We start from the raw sequence: 17,895 nt of genomic DNA, 5'->3' as shown, positions 1-17,895 counted from the left end.
CCGGCGTTGCCCAGGATCAAACGAGGGATTCTACTCTCCTGCTCTGTAGTCCTGGATCTGATCTTAAACTATATCCAGTGGTGAGTCCCCAGCTTGCGGGCTTTGGGGAGTGTGGAGCCACCCTTTAATTGCCATTGCTCCCAGGTCCACTCTGACCTGGAGTGGTAGTACCTGTTTGGGTCTCAACTATGAGTTAAATATACTCCATTAAAAATCGTTCCTCAAAATAACTAGATTCGGCATTAAATAACCTGAAAAAGGTTGATATGCCATAAACCAAAAACAACAACCCAACCATCTCCTGCCCTGATAACATTTTTTCTTTTTTTATTCAACGTTTGAAATAGGATGCAAAAATGTAATCATTCTTAATTCAATGTGAGGGGGTGTAAATTCAATGACATTTATTGGAATAATTTTGGGTAAATTTATAATTTTTTAACACATTTTCCAACAACGAATTAAAATGCCTGTACACACCGTTAGTAACATTTTTATCACTTTAAAAAAGTTTTTATGAATTTCAATTTATATATAAAACAAAAGGAAAATATATTTTCTTTATATGGATGGCAAAAACATACAATAATGTTGTAACACATATTCAAAATTAATTATATGAATCCAAGTATGCTGGATAATGTACATTCTGAATATATAAGGTCATGAGAACTGTATTGAAAGAATTTATAAAGAAACACCAAGGAATTTCATTTTATATATATATATATATATATATATATATATATATATATACACACACACAGTGAAATGATAAAATTGTCGCTCTATAAAAGACGAGATGATTCAATTTCTGTTTGATGAAAACCGGTTTTCTTTTTTTGTTGCAGACCATCTACTAGTTGGCCAGTTGTGTACAAATCCCAAGAGCGATAGGAGCCTTCTATCATGTCTAAAAGTGACACAATGTTTAGTGACTGAGATTGGAGATGCACCACTGTACAACTCATGCTCTATACCGATCCAAGTTATGACAATAGGACCATTGCTAGCACCCTCAAAATGCAAATCCAAATGGTTGAATGCTTGAGGCCACAGCTCAACGCATCCAATGACCCTTGTTATTGTCTTTGGTGTGGTTTCAAATGCGGGCCACATCATGCTACCTCACATCTTTGAAGTCAACACTAAAATGCACCTGAATATGCTGAAGAGTATGGCGATCCCCTAGTGCAATCAGGTGGCCGTTGGCAGACCCTGGATGTGGCAGCAGGACTCGGCGCCAGCCCACAAATCCAAAGAGACCCAGGCTTGACTTCAGAAGGAGTGCTATGACTTTGTACCCTTCTCTCACTGCCCCCCCCTTCTGCCCTGACCTGAACCCGTTGGACTACTTCATTTGGTCATATATTGAGAACATCACCACCATGACCTCCCACAACACTAATTGATTGCCGCCATCCACTGAGTATTTCCTGAGCTCCTGCCGACATTTGTGGAAAAGGTATGCTCCAAGTTCAGGACTCGTATCGTGGCGGTGAATGTAGGCTGACGGTGGCTACATTGAATAGATGTCAGCTCTACTACATAATCAAGTTACCTAAATTGATTTTCTTCAATAAGTTTTATAATAAAGCTGTAGTGTTGTTTTCTTTAGGGCGACAACTTTGTTCTATTGTGTGTGTGTATAATACACACACACACAGTCATGTACAAACACTGTTTCGTTGTATCACAGCTCTGCAACATGGCTAGACCATTACATATCCCAATCAAACGCAGGCTAGAACCAACAACCAAGTTGATAGTCAGTAGTTCTAACCAACTGGACCAGTGTCATCAGCAATTATAAAGTAGAACACACACACTATATATATATATATATATATATATATATATATATATATATAAATTTAAAGATAAATTAGAAAACTTTAAATGTCATGAAATGATAAAATCATTTTTATTTACTTTGTTAGTGTTTCATTCCAATATTTCGCTAAAAAATTAGCCTCATCAGGGTTTTTGGTCCAGTCTGTATTTTTTTAGTTTACCAACCCCTCGACATTCACCTTTAATTTGTCGACTTATATAGGTTTTCGAGTATGTTGAGAATGAATATCACATTCATTTTTTGCGCAAACAAATAGTTATCCATATTTGAAGGCATTCAGTATCCAACGTAATCACTATTGTTTTTGCTGGCAGCCATTGTGTTTCCCATTTAGGAGAAAACGCCCAAAAGAGCCAACCGGAGCCAAAAGGGCCAAAACATGGCCCAAAAAACATTATTCAGCTTCAAGACTGAAATCCCCCCCCCACCCCACCAACTCACCCTTCCAGATATTTTCCGCTTCCCGATATCGAAATGGACAATCTTTTTTTTTTTCAGTTTAATTACATTAATTTTTTTCACTTTTTTTAATTATATTCATTTTTTTCTACTTTCTTACTAAACTATGCTCACGCGTATAGTCACTTGACATTTCACAATGTGCATGAATACATGGCGGACATTTTAAATGACAAATATTTTTCATAAAATAAAAAGTTTTCACTTCATTTAATATTAAAAATATTGCTGTCAGAAAGTTTTCATGAGCGGTTTACAAAAGCATATTTTATGTTTTTCGTTCTTTTTTTTGGGGGGGGGGGGCACAACACACCCGCTCTGCCCCTCCACCACTGTTTAACATTTCTGTGAAATGTTAAACATTATTCTACTTGGTTAATGTCGGTGCGTTACTTATGGAAAAACGGTTAATTAAACTGCAGAAGCACCTGTTAAACTACACAAGTTCTATAATTGAATACCCCCTCCCCCCAAAAAGAATGAAAAACATAAAATATGCTTTTGTAAATCGCTTGTGGAAACTCAATTTTTTTTAGATCAATTAAAAGGGGTTAATACCATGCAAACCATAAATTTGTGATGGATTTGACCATCAGATTTGTGGCCAGCAACATCGAATCCCTAAAAAAAGCAAATTAGTGGTCGATGTTCTGTTGTAGCAAAAGGTAATATTTACCTTTTAATTTATTTTAATAAATATTACTAGTTTTTGATTTGTGATCTTGTCTTTACATTCTTTCCTTTCGCCCAAGATTTCTTGGAATTTACCCCTTCCCCCTTTCAATAAACCTTTTTTTTTTCTTTTTTTTTTTTGCGCCAACGCCGGTGGTGGGGAAGAGGAGATTCCAGTTACATGTGGCATATTTAGCCTTTGCGTTTTTTTCCTTATTGGAAAACAAGATGGCCACCATTAAAAAATGATAGGGATTACGTTGGGTACTGAATGTCTTCAAATACGGATAACTACGTGTTTGCGCAAATAATAAATGCAATATTCGTCCTCAGCATACCTGAAAACTTATTAAGTCGATAAATTAAAGGTGAATGCCGAGGGGTAGGTAAACTAAAAATTTACCTTTTTTTTCCTCTTCATTTTGTTGTTATGAGGAGGTAATCCTTGGAGAAGAAAAATTTAAATATACGTGCTGTCCAGTTATTTTAACATGTGCGTTGGAATGAAACACCAACAAAGTAGATTTTATCATTTTTTTTGTGTGATGTCTTTCTGCAGTCAGAGCCCTCCAAGGTCACTGTGGCAAGCGGCCTCCAGTTGGGACGGTATAGGCGGCATCGAATCAATAGACCGCTGCACCGTTTCGCTGTCCCTCTTTACGCAGACAAGCATGTGGCGTAAGCTATTGGATTCACTGCGTCTCATAGCGGTATAACCGGGGATCTGAGGTTCGTCTGGTACAGACTTCAGCCAGGTATCCAGCGCCGACTTGAACGATTCTGTTTTGCAGTTCGTGATCTCTCTGATGTTACGTGGTAGGCAATTGAAGAGCGTAGGACCCCGGGAATTTAAACTCGATTTCCTGAGCCGTCGGATCCAGTTGTCCCTGGCACTGGTTAGGAGTGGTACCACACACCTTCTGCCACGTTTTGAGATATGGTGCTGTATACCAGCGTTGGGCACCTGGTTCTCCATCATACGCCAGGTATAGATGATTGAATATCTTTCTTGCCTGCGTTGAATTTCATGACATTTAAAGTTTTCTAATTTATCTTTAAGTTCTATTCGAAATAAATGTCTTCTAAAGTGTGCAATTACTTATATATATATATATATATATATATATATATATATATATATGGAGATGGAAACTAATAGAGAAGGTGTTAATAATGGAAGGGGGGGATGGTACAATAATCAACATTAGAAATAAAAAGAGGAACACAGCTGCATTAGGTGATTGGATCCGGGAACTTCATAGAAACAAAAAAAAGATTTTGAATTGAAATGGTCAATAGTAGATAAGGGTAGGAAGTATAGACCTGAGAAATCTTCTACATAGTGAATTCTAAAGAAGAAATATTAACTAAAGGCTGGATTCTATACAGGAATGTCTTTATAGGAATCTGTGTTAAATAGAGAAGTAATCAACCATCTCAGCGACACACAATATGGTTTCCATTCTGCTAGATCTACAGCAGATGTGCTTACAGTTATATCTCATAGGATTAGCGAATCTCTCGACGGAGGCAACCTCTCTAGGGCAATTGCTCTTGACATATCAAAGACCTTTGATAGGGTATGGCATAAAGGTTTACTTCACAAGATCTCCAGCTATGGTATAGCTGGAAATGTCTTCTCAATTATTAAATCATTTCTCTGATAGGTTATAAAGAGTAGTAGTTGATGGGCAAAAATCAGAAGCTCACAGTATTAATGCTGGAGTCCCTCAGGGGTCCATCCTGGGCCCAACTCTTTTCCTGATCTACATTAATGATCTTCCAAATCACATCCTTACATCATTTGTAGACATTTTTGCTGATGACACTACCATCTATGGTTGCACATCTAAGACAGTAAACGACCAATTTCTCTCCGATTCTCTCTCCTCTGATCTTGATCACGTTGTACAATGGGGAAAGGAGTGGCTGGTTACTTTTAATGCATCTAAAACCAAGCTTCTATCTTTACATCATCAACGTTCTGATCCCCATCTGGCATTAATTAAAATGAATGGCTCTCGTCTTGGGGAGGCCTCAAGTTTTGACAAGCTTCTGGGCTTGACCTTTACTCCTGATCTTAAATGGAATATGTACATCAAATCTGTTGCCAAGGCTGCTGGAAAAATGGTGGGATCCCTCTATCGATCCAGTAGATATCTCACTGCTGATGTAATTCTGTATCTATATAAGAGCCAGATACGTCCAAGGGTGGAATACTGTTGCCACATTTGGGCAGGAGCTGCTAGAAAGGACTTGTCCTGCTTTGATAGGGTTCAAAATAGACTTCGTGGTCTCGTGGGAGATGTCCTTTTCTCTTCCCTGCACCCTTTTTCTCACAGAAGAAATGTTGCGAGTTTGTCTCTGCTTTATCGTTATTTTCATGTAAAGTGACTGAGCTTCAATGTATGGTTCCCCTCTTGCCAAACTTTCACAAGAAACACTTGTCTAGCTGAAAACACTATCAATAATTCCCACCATTCTTTATCTGTGCCTAAACCTAAACGTAGATTCCATGATCAAAGCTTTTTTCTTAGAACTGCATGCCTGTGGAATTGTCTTCCGTTTTCCTGCTTTCCAGCTGTCTATAATATGGTTGTCTTCAAGTCCAACGTGAACAAGTTTCTGATGAGCCGTTCCACTTAAGTTAACAAATTTACCGAACTTTCATTACTATCGATTACTATATTGTCCTTTTGACTACTGTACACTCTTTAACCCTTATCCTTAAGTGGCCTCTCGGCCTTGATATGTGATGACGCCGATGTAAAAGAAAAAAGAAGATCCTTAATTTTAAATGAAGAATGAGAATGAACTAAGTATAAAGTAATGTTAAACTTTCTTTACTTATTGAATAAGTTTTAAACAAAATTGTTTCTTAAATCAAATAAATAGGTTAGCCGATATTTTTGTAAATAAACAAGCAAAGTCTGCATACGAAACTGACATAGAATCGCAACAATTTAACTTCGTTGACTAGTCCGGATTAAAAAATAAAATTAAATAAAGAAATTTAAGAAATCAATGAATAGTATTATTAAAACATTATAAGTGGACATAGGTAATTAGTGGTAACATTGTATGATATTTTGTTTGAAATTTTTTTTTTTTTTTTTGTAAATGGAGATATGAAAATAGGTAAATATATAAATCTTTAAAAAATACTTTGCAAGGATGCGATATAGCTAAATACTTTCGCTTGTTTTCTTTTCCTTATAAGGGAAATGGTTTCCATAATGTTTTATTGGTAAAGTGTTTTCTTCAATAAGTCTGAAGAAAGGCTGTTCTTGTGAAAATTTTCAAACAACATAATGTTTGGATTTGTCCGAACAGTCTTGAAACAATTGTAACTAACGATGAAATACACTATTTGTTGGTATCAACCCATTCTTTGAAGTCTTGGTTTTTGTTAAAACAATGTATGAATGCTCAATTATGAAATATGATAATTTTGTAGCTTACAGTTTAAGTCATCTCTTTTTTGGCTTAAAATTTATTGGTATATGAACGATTACAGAATTATATAAACCCAGTATAATACAAATAAAACTATATATATATATATATATATATATATATATATATATATATATATATAATGTCGTAAACCTATGTTTATATCATTGTACACACACTGTGATTTGTTTTACCCTACCAAACGAAAGATTAATTTAATTTGGAGCCTAACGCATCGAGCCCTTATTTGTTCTAAAACAAAATTGGATGAAGAATTATAAGTTATGAGTGACTCTTTATCCAATAATGGTTATCCCATCGATGTGGTTAGGTCAGTCATCAAAAGGAAATAACTGATTTTTCAAAAATAAAAATCAGTACGGTGACTAAATGTCCGATTTATATTTGTTTACCGTGGTTGGGTTCAGTGGGAAGTTTGCCAACCAGATTTACTCAACAGGGGAAGGATGCTATTTTGTTTCAAATGTATGTGTCATGTTCTTTACAAAATCGTTAATGGTATCCTGTCGCAAAGATGTGCCCGCCCCCCATAATAATGATGTAATTTATAAATTTAAATGTAGTTGCAGTGTTGACTACATGGGTCAGACGTCATTAAGAGTAGAGTCCAACAGAATGTACCTAGTAATATCAGGAATGGGACTTACCTACCAATAGACGTTCTTATTAATACTTCCGGGTCTTCTATAGCTGAACATTTGCTTAAAAACCCGGCACGTGCCACGAACGTTAGCACTAACTCATTCTCTATTCTGAGTCATGCTCATTCGTCCTATCACCTGAAGATCTTGGAGACTATTCACGTTTGCTTGAAGAAGCCTTCTCTCAGCAATGTCTCTTAGGTTTGAACATGATTAGTCTCTAGGTGCTCCTATTTTATTTTAAATGTATTGTCTCACATTTCATTTGATTTTATTAATAAAATTTAAAAAGAAAAAAAAAAGTGACCTATGCATGGTCCCCCATGAGTGCACAGTGTACGAGGCATAAAAAAATGACTAAGTTCAACCCTCCCCTCATTTAGCCCCCAAAGTCCCTAGGGGACATCAAATCATAGTGAAAATGAACAAATGATGGCCTTAACATATGTAAATTTGAGTTTTGCACCATACAAAAAAAAAAAAAAGGAAATGACTAAGTCCATCACCTCCCCCTTCTTTTAGCACCAAAAGTCCCCAAAGCCTTAACATATTTGAATTTGAGTTCAGCATCATGCAAAACTGCTAAATACACAGAAAATTGGAGACAAATATGGTAAAAAAATGGAGTATTTTTATTAGCGCTAAAAGAGCTCCTGGGGCACATCCAAGAGTTATCATTAAGTATAGACCAACAAAATTATATAGAAATCAGTTACAACTTTTCAGAAAGTTTTATAAAAATCCAAGGCATCAATTTTTTTTAATAAGCACAAAAGTGTCCATTTTAGCCATTTAAGCCGAAAGGCACTCCTAGGAGGTAACCGGAGTTACTTCAAAGATAGGCTTTTTTTTTTTTTTTTTTTTTTTTCAATTTTCACCCCAAACAAGGCACAGTGCTACTTTGAAGTAGGGGGCTACTATTGGGGACATAAGTTGCAGGGGTATGATGAAGGGAGTTGAACAGCAAGATGTCTGTTCACATTACACTTGAACTTCTGCATGTCAGTACAGTTGGGAAAGCAGAATCCCAGAAGGGAGTTCCAAAGTCAAGCAGTTCTGGGAAAGAAACTATTGGAGGAGAAGGCTTTCTTACATCTAGGGATCTCTACTGTGAAGGGGTGGGATTTTGTTGCGTATCTGGTTTGTCGGGGGTATTTACGTTGAGTGGGTACAAGTGCTTGTAGTTCGAGCATTCACCATTAAAGTACTTGTAGAACAGGTAGAGGCATGCAACATTTCATCGATGGGACAGAGGCTGAAGCTTAGATGACAGGTTGGCGACTCTCTTTTGAACCCTGTCAAGGAGTGAGACTAGTAGCAGATGCACCAGCCCAAATGTGACAACAGTACTCCATACATGGCCTTATACAGGTTTTCACTTGCATATACACAAAAAAAAAAGGAAGTTTTAATTTCTGAATTTTCATACTAAAATATTTCCTTCTCCACCAACAGCACCACCAGATAAATCATAGAAAGTAAACTATATATATATATATATATATATATATATATATATATATATATATATATAATTATATTTTTTACTATAATAATTAAATACCTACGGACACTAGTGTTTCATCCTTTCAGGAATTTTCAGTGTAGGGTGTCACGATTAACACCAGTCGACAGATTCGAACTCTGCAACACGAGCCATCTCTGGCTCAATTAGTAAAGACCGTATCCATTCGGCTACCATTAACCGCGTTAAATAACGTTGAATTTAAACATTTTAAGTTTAAATGTTCTTTACGTCAGTCAGACAGTGATCTAATCGTTATACGATGATCTATGCATAAGAACTAAATTGACCGACTTAATTCAACTGAAGTGCTCAATGATAAGAGTTTCTTAAAGGGGCTGTCATAATTATTTTTTTCCTTGGCCTTTTGGTCAAGATCAAAGTGTAGTATCTGTTCCGGCAGATACTGCAAGCAAAGACCATATGTGTGGGTAACCTCACATATAAGACCTTGGTCAATGTAGGGGCAACCCTTCATACCAATTGTCATTATCCAACTCCCCTACTCCCCGGGGAGTTGGTCCCCATTTCCCCTGGGAGTTGGTCCCCATTTCCCCTTCACTCCTCACATTAAAAATCGGCCTTGTGCCTAATTTGCTCAGTGGGGGAGCAAATAAATACCATCTGTTCTTCAGATGCTGCACTTCCATTTCTTGTTCTCTTTCAGTGGAGGAACAGTCCTTCACGACTGAGACAATTTTTTTATTTTTGTAACCTTTCTCCACGTTAAAAAATGGCCTGGTGTCTAATTCTGTCCCGTGGGGAGGCATTGTAAATAGGTACTATAATAATTAAATATTGCACTAGTGTTTCATCCTTTCGGGAGGTAAACATAAAAGATATAAAATAATAGAAACTTTTTGCATGTTCTATTCTCTCATGCATTACAACAGAGTTTTCTTAACTTCAAACAAGCTATATTCATTAAATTCATTTTAAATAAATCAACACTTGTTATAATCTCTGACACAAGCAACGACTTCAGCAACATATCTCCTTTAATAAGGAAACTAATATTAACCAAACACAACTTGAATTGATATCGAAACTATTTTACTTTACATGCACAACAAAACTTTGTACATAACATGAATATTCATATAAAAGACAAAACAACAATAAAAAAAAAAACACTGTTAGGCTTTAATAAATTTATTGTGTCAAATACTTATTTTATTTTTTTTTTTGGTTTCCAACAAGTCATTCTGGACTCTTCACCTCTCAATGACTTGTGCTCATTAGTGAATTCTTTCGCAAAGGACAAGCTTTATTTCAAGTATATCGTTGACAACTATACATTCTTTCTCCTTGAAGTGTCACTCTCCAGCTAAATCCTTTTATCTTGTCATCTTTTGGTTTTATTTTTATATCAAGCTGTTTTTTTTTAATTGCTTGGCTTTTTAATTTGACATGATTTTTTGTAAAACACTTGAATAATTGCATGTATCAATTTCAAATAAATACATGGAGTGTTGAGATGGGAATCAAAGTTTACTACTGTGGACCAAGAGATAAAACAAAATCATAATCAAGTTATTTATTTTGTAAAATAAATTTTCGAAAGAAATGAATAAAAATCTGCGTCCATTACATAAAAGTGAAATCAACCAAAAATTCCAGAGTTAATAAAAAATCAAATTAATCTATTTTTCATTATTTAATTTAGATCATTAAATAATTAATAAATCTAAAAAGTCCCCTCTCTACAATTAGTATAAAAAAATCTTTCTTCAAATAGGAGAAATCTTATATTTTTCAATTTACTCAAAAGATAATGTAATGGAGAAATGCTGAAAAATGTTATTTTTGCCCCAAACGCAAAATCTATTTTATTTATTTCGTAGTATTATCCTCATCTTTTATAGTTGTTGTTTAACAATGTTTTGGCCAACTATTCCTCTGGCCTTTGTCAGGTTGTCGCGACAGGATAGAAATGCTGAATCTTCAACTGTATCTTTAGCAATTACTGCCTTCCATAGTTATTGTCATCTAACCACGTTTTGGCAAACTAATCCTCTGACCGGCTTTGAGTAGGATTGAAACCGCTATCTTCAGACAATGCTGACCTGGAACTGTAGAGATTTAATGCTCATGGTGCAGTAGATAGACATTGAATCGCTGTCAACATCCAATGGCTGACCACTACGCTCATCATTTTCAAGACTCCTATCACCACCATGAAATTTCTTAAACCACTATTGTGCTGTGCGTTTTGTAGTGATTCCTGAGCCAAATGCTTTATGGTTATCACAAACTATTTCAGCAGCTTTTCGACTTGAATTGAAATCAGAAAATTGTGAAAATTTGCTTTTTTTTTCCATTTTGTATTCAGTGTTCTGAAAAGAAGACATACTTGCTTTAAAACCATTGTAATTTAAATGATTAGAGCGAAAAATGCTCTTTAAAATCTCTCTATATATAGTAAAGATATTATAATAAAACCGTATTGGAAAATGCATCATTTCAAAATAAAAAATTCTGTAAAAAATTTCTTGTCAACCTATAATATATATATATATATATATATATATATATATATGGAAGTTTTAAAAGCCAAAAGCAATGCGGAAAGGACCGAAATCATGAGAGCAAAGAAAAAAAAACACAAACAAACAAATAGACGGGTACGTTCAAGTAGAGAAATGTCTAACTGTTTATTCGTCTATCATTCCTCACCTCGTTGTATAATTATTTTATAACCAAATTGTTGTTATGTCTGGTGTATATAAAGTTCGTTGGTGGTATGGAACTTTGATTAATTTCGGGAGAAAAACACCTCTCCTTTTCAAAAAGAAAACAAAAGTATATTCAAGATGGCGATGTGCCTTGTTTGGGGATAGAGGTCAAAACCGCAGTAATATGTGACTAGTTAAACCGTAGGTAGCTGGGCGTAATTTTCTTTTATTTATTTATTTTTGTTATGAACATTTATTGGCTATATATATATATATATATATATATATATATATATATATATATATACACACACACACACACACACACACAGACACACACACATAAGGTGCCTTCAATAAATTTCAGACATTTTTGTACAGGCATTTAAAATTGTCATAGACTCTTGACAATTCAGTATGTTATTGCTGTACATCTTATGAGATAACTGACCAATTTTTTGATTTCAGGTTCAATTGAACAGCTACAGCAGGAATTGCAATACACCCTATTAAAACCTGATTGTCACAGCTGATGAATTTCAAAAATGCAATCTGGATGTGAGGACACTTTAGAACAACAATATGCAATAAATTTTTGAACCATCTTGTATGAATCGAGAATTAGTTTTTGAGTGACATAAGAGATTCAAGAAAAACAGTAGTCTGTGAGGGATGATGAGAGGTTTGGGAGGAGTAAAGTTGTCAGAACATCAGAGTTGATTGGCCAAATAAAGAATTTCATGCTAAGGGCAGTCGTGTATCTATATAGACAATAAGTGCACAGTTTGATGTTAGTGTAGGAACTGTACACGCAATTATTTGCAGAGAACTGAAGATGCGGAAGATTTGCGCAAAGTTTGTCCCAAGGGTGCTCAGAGAAGGTTAGAAAGAGAGACGTTGCCATGACATCAGGGAGATGGTCAAGCTGATCAATTCTGATCTCGCAGTTCTTGATGCTCTAGTGACCTGCTATGAAAGCTGAATCTACTGCTATGACCTAGAGACCAAGAGACAGAGTTCCCAGTGGAAGCAGACTAGATCTTTCAGACACAAGAAGGCCAGAGCAAATCCACTCAGAAACTTACGATGATCCCTTTTTTTAACAGCACAAGCATGATCTAGATGCACTGGATTTCCACTGGACAGACAACAAGGAATACTATGTTGAGGTTTTAAAGGAGTTCAGGAAGACATTTCATTGGGAGGGGTCAGTGGCATTTTCTACCAGAACAATATACCAGTTCACAACTCCATCGTTGTCACAGACTATTTAACCAAGATAGGCATCAAGACAGTTCCTCACCCTCCCTATAGTCCAGACCTTGCTCCCTGTGACTTTTAGTTATTCCTTAAGCTCAAGGAAAATCTTAGGGACTGTCATTATGAGACAATTGAGGAGATGAAAGAGGCTATGATGAGGGTCATTGACAAGAGGATTTCAATGGAACTTTCCAGAAGTTGTTGGAATGGTACAAAAATTGCATTGCAGCCAGAGGAGATTACTTCAAAGGGGACTAGAATTTCATGTGTGTGCTATTAATAAAAGTGCCCATACAAAAAAGTCTGGAAACTTATTGAAGGCACCTTATATATATATATATATATATATATATATATATATATATATATATATATATATATATGAGGGATATAAATAAATTCTTTTAATTTTATCTGTAATTAAAAAAGAAGAATTGATTTTAAAAATTTTATTTCTAGTTGCCTCAACAAAGATACCAAAAATATCCGCCATTAATGTGACATTGAATAAAGACTATGAGGAAATGTGCTCCATTAAATATCATAATAGGATATGTTGGGTTTTTTAATTGGCAGGTAACTTTGTGACTACATGGAAGTCAAACGCAAATAAGGCCTTATTTTAATGAGCGTGAATAATATTTCCGACATTTAGCTGGTATCCATATTTAATCTAAAAAGATATTCACTGATGCCAGACAATTTATAATGCTAGGCTCTGTTTGTTCTTAATTAAATTTGAGTCTTTGTTTCCTATGAATAGTTTTTTTCACAACTGATAGGATTGATTCTTGCAAAATTAAGCCGATTTGGTCTTCAGACTAGTGTGAATATTCAATGATTCAAGATGTTTTAAAAAAAATCATTAAAAATTCTTTTGTTAAATTGATAATGATCGTTAATGTAACTTTTCTTGATATATATTTTTTAACATTGCGGTACATTTCTTTTTATCTTATGATACACAGCAGAAGTCATACATCTTCATGTTATGAAGATTTTCTTTTTATTTATCATTACTAATACAATTACTTAAAGTGATATTTTTTGTCATGTGTGTATGAGTATACCTTTTAAAAAAAATTTTCTTACCATTTTGTTCAAGCTGTGGATGGGGCATTCTACAAGATGCCAGACATTCTCCCACTATCTTATACATTCTCATTCAAGAGAATTTTTTGAAATTTTAACTGTCCTTTTAAGTGCAATTGTTTGAATTCTCCTTGTACTTGGTTCATTAAGTATATTTGCAAGGTAGTTTTTGAAATTCTTTTGCATGAGTGTAGTTGCTCCTATAATTACTGGAATGGGAATCTTAAGATTCCAGTTTCTTTTTCTGCCATACATAAGACTTTCGTGTTTCGTCATCTTTCCCCTCTCAGCACTGTTTAATCCAGCATTATTGGAGACGCTAAGGTTGCTTTTTTTTCTCCTCCTTGCCCATATCTCTATATTGGGATTGGTATCTCTATTTTCTAGGTATCTAGCTGTATGCATGGCATAGTCATAGTGGATGATGTATGATTTATTTCTATTTTTTCTGGCATTTAATATTCAACTTCTTACAGATCATCCAGTCGGGTTTATTTGCACTCTTCATTGTGTTGCATTGTATAGTAGCCATCCCCCAGCAGAATTTTACAACTGGACATCACTATCTACGTTTTTTTTATTAATAATCTAGCTTGTTCTATGAATCAAATGACAAAGATCCAACATGATCAACTGATGAAATGAATCTTATACGAACAAAGTTGTACTTCCAAGTCATTTTTGCATGGTTTTTGAAAGCTAATTGTTTTTTTTTTGTTTTTTTTTATCAGTGTTTAAAAGTTAGTTTGATGTAATAATTATTGTTCCATTTAATTGTCATTTACCATAAACTACATTTGAACATTTTTTTCAATTGTTTTAAGTCTTTAAATTGTTTTATGGACTAATAGCCGACAAGATAGCAAATTGAGCTATCAAAAAAAATTTGGTACGATTGTTCAAGTCTTACAACGATCTCTGTTCACATGAAAAGTTTTAAATATAACAAAAGCAACATTTTGGTTTTAGATACTTGTAATTGTTCTTATCGTCGCTATTTCTAAATCTGGGAGTTTCTTAATTATTTGTTCCCATACTGTGTTCATCAACTTAAGTCACTGTTTCTTCATCCCTATTACTTGCTATTAATTTAACCCCATTCTCGACAGAGGTTAATCTCTTGCTCATTCCTTTTAATTGTCAAATGATTTTCTATGTTGCACCTAAAAAAAAAAAAAAAATGTAAATTTCTCTTCTGGTTCTAACATTTTACATTTTCACCATCTTTGAATTTTGCCTAATCACATATAAAAATAAATTTTAAAAATTAATGTTATCCATTTTGTTTCTTTATCGTTTTTCACCTTCTGTCGCATCTCAATACATAACACGCATGGCTCAAACAAGTATAAAGTTTTTGAGTCATGAAAGAAGCTAGGCTAATTCTAGGTAACCGTTAGTTTTCATCCGAATAAATTGTTTGTATTGACGTTTACTATCTAACCTATATTTATCTGAGATCTTTTTATTCTATTTCACTGTAAACACTTCCACTTTCCTAGCACTGACTGTCCATTCATGTTTTTCGTTTCTTTCAGGTTTAAAGAAATAAACTATATTAGCATGAATGTTATCTAATGTCATTCTGTCACTATGTTAGAATTCCATATTTTGTTTATAGATTCAAACAAGCTGCATGTGTCTATTTTATACTTATTTGATTTAAGTCATACATAAGAAAAGCGCTATTAATAAAATAACTCTTTTTACACGTTACTCTAATATTTAACTTAACGAAAATAAACCCCCTCTCATTATGATTTACAAAAGTATCTTGATTTTACTATTTATTTATTCATACTTGTAAAATTCGTGATCCAAGCACTTGTAGTTAGAGATGAGTAGTGCGACTACGCACATAAAACACAAATAGGTCTAAGGTTTTGAAAATACATATTAGAATTGTTCCAAGGATATAAATTTTAATCAGTTTTATGTGACAGACGTCTGGAGATTGGCTGATAGAACATAAACAAACTACCCCTATGTATTAAATGAAGGATTATGTTTGAAATTCCATAAAGATTCCCAAATTTGACAAGATGCACCTGAAGAAGGTCAGAGGTTATATTGGTTGAAATGTTGTGAGAGTAATATGTAAGATGAGAACAATAGTCCAAATCATCCAAAATGACTTTTATATCACAATTTTGTTACAGAAATATGATTCAAATGCAGTGTTGCTGAATAAGTGTTTTTTTGATTTACTGATTTCAAATTTGATATCAAATAGTTAAAACACTTTGTCTGAAATGGGTAAATTGTTATACAAATCAATGGTTATTTCATAATTTTCTATTTGATTAACTTTTGCTGATATATACACCCTCCTAAAAACAAAACAAACCTAAAACCGAAAAAAAACAAAACGAACTATCAAATACATGTAATAACTTGATGATTTCAGTTTCATAACTTGTAAAAATCTACCCAGTCTGACACCTCTGACAATTTATTGATGATTAATTCCTTTTTTGTGTTCATGAAATATCTCTTTTTCCCTTACCCTTTCCTACCCCATCCCCCCTCATATGCAGGTTAAGGTTTGTGAGGAGTGGATAGTTTCATTGTTATGTGAGAGTAACTTGGGTAGAGCTTAAAGGACTTTTGAGGGTATGTGGTCTGAGTTCTGACATGATGTAGGAGTTGGATTTGGATTACTAATAGAGATCCTAGGCAAAATTACGATCGGAAAATTATTAGTGGCGCAGGTTGTTGAAGTATAATATATATGTTTTTTCTGTTTTTTTTTACATCCTTTTTACTTGTTGATCTTCTCATCTGATCGTTACACACTCAAAAATAACTATTTTTCTTTGATATGGTTGTTTCTCTCCAAGAACACCATTGATGTGATAGCACCACTATCAGGTAAATTCTGAACCAGTACTGCTGCAGTAGGATTTTGAAATATACAACTGTATATATGACGCTATGGAGGTACAACAATTCTGATCAAAAGCAATATACCTCAAAATCAGATTAAAACTCAGTTTCCAAGCAATCACAATCAAAGCAATTCTTTATTAACCATCTGCTTTTTATACGTTCTACCAAGAAACCGTATCAATGTAAAAGAACTTAATGACTTATAAGTCAACTTCTAGAACTGTTCCTTCTACTGGGAAACTTTAAGTCACATATATCTATGTAGAACAAGCATAAAAAAATGTTAAAAATAACATTAAAAACTTAAGCTTTTTGCAACAACAACAAAATACATCTTGATCCATGTACTGCTTTTACTCATGGAAAACTTATGTGATGAAACTGAATTCCTTCTCCACTAAGTAATCTGTGATGCAATCCAGAAAATGGAAACTTTCATTAGTAAGGCATTTATACAGAAAGAACATTTCAATTGTTTTTTTAGTTTAATTTGGAGAAAGTATACTACAAAATATGGAGAAATGACATTATGAGAAACTTACATGTTTTGGTTTTAAAGGGAGACTTCCAAGCTTTCTTGAAAATTTTCCACCAGAAAGACATTTTAGAGTCCATATGGATACCAATTCCTCTGATCTTAAACGGCAAGATGAAAGGTACCACAAGGAATAGAATGTACCCTGTATGTAGATGCTGTTTTAATATACTATAAATCTAAACACATTGACATAATAGGATATCAGTTGCAACTAAATATTAAAAAATCATAGATTGACAAACGGATTTATAAATGCCTTAAATCAAAAACCAAGTGAGTATATTTCTGTAACCAGAGGAAAATGCACACTGACTCTAAATCAAACTTGACAGAACAGAAATGTTAGTTGTTAATAAATACAAATTCCTTGGAATCATATTTGATAAGAAACTGACATTCATTTCACATATAAAATACATAGATGAAATGTAATAAAGTTCTATAAATTCTATGTATAATTGCTCACACAGAATGGTGAGATGACAGAAGAACTCTTAAAACTATACAGGTCATTAATATGGTTTAAACTGAATTATGGATGTTTTTATGTAGATAAGTCCATAAATCCTATCTCCTAAAACTCTAATATGACATGAACGATTAAGACTTACTAAGAACTTTTAGTGGAAAGCTTACATGTAGACAGTGTCAAACGCCATGCAATATTAAGTACTTCATGCTGAAATTTCACTGGTGTTTTCGCTTGCATTAGACAACTGTTTTTGATGCTGATAACACGATAGATTTGAAAGATTCAATATGGAGACAATTCTATAATTCTGGAGGACTATTAAAAATATAACAAACTCTAA

At 34.0% G+C, this 17,895-nt stretch overlaps 1 protein-coding gene across 1 annotated transcript in view; it reads left to right on the top strand.

Annotated features, from left to right (window-relative positions):
- The window catches only part of LOC145283810 (dedicator of cytokinesis protein 1-like), a 346,462-nt gene that overhangs the window by 116,943 nt on the left and 211,624 nt on the right, over window positions 1-17,895 (top strand). The gene's annotated exons all lie outside the window — the stretch shown is intronic.

The sequence above is a fragment of the Euprymna scolopes genome, chromosome 8 (assembly GCF_053919585.1).
Source record: "Euprymna scolopes isolate OS-2025 chromosome 8, ASM5391958v1, whole genome shotgun sequence".
NCBI lineage: Eukaryota > Metazoa > Mollusca > Cephalopoda > Sepiida > Sepiolidae > Euprymna > Euprymna scolopes.
Note: the sequence above shows the minus strand (reverse complement) of the source record. Positions and strands in the feature narration are given on the sequence as shown.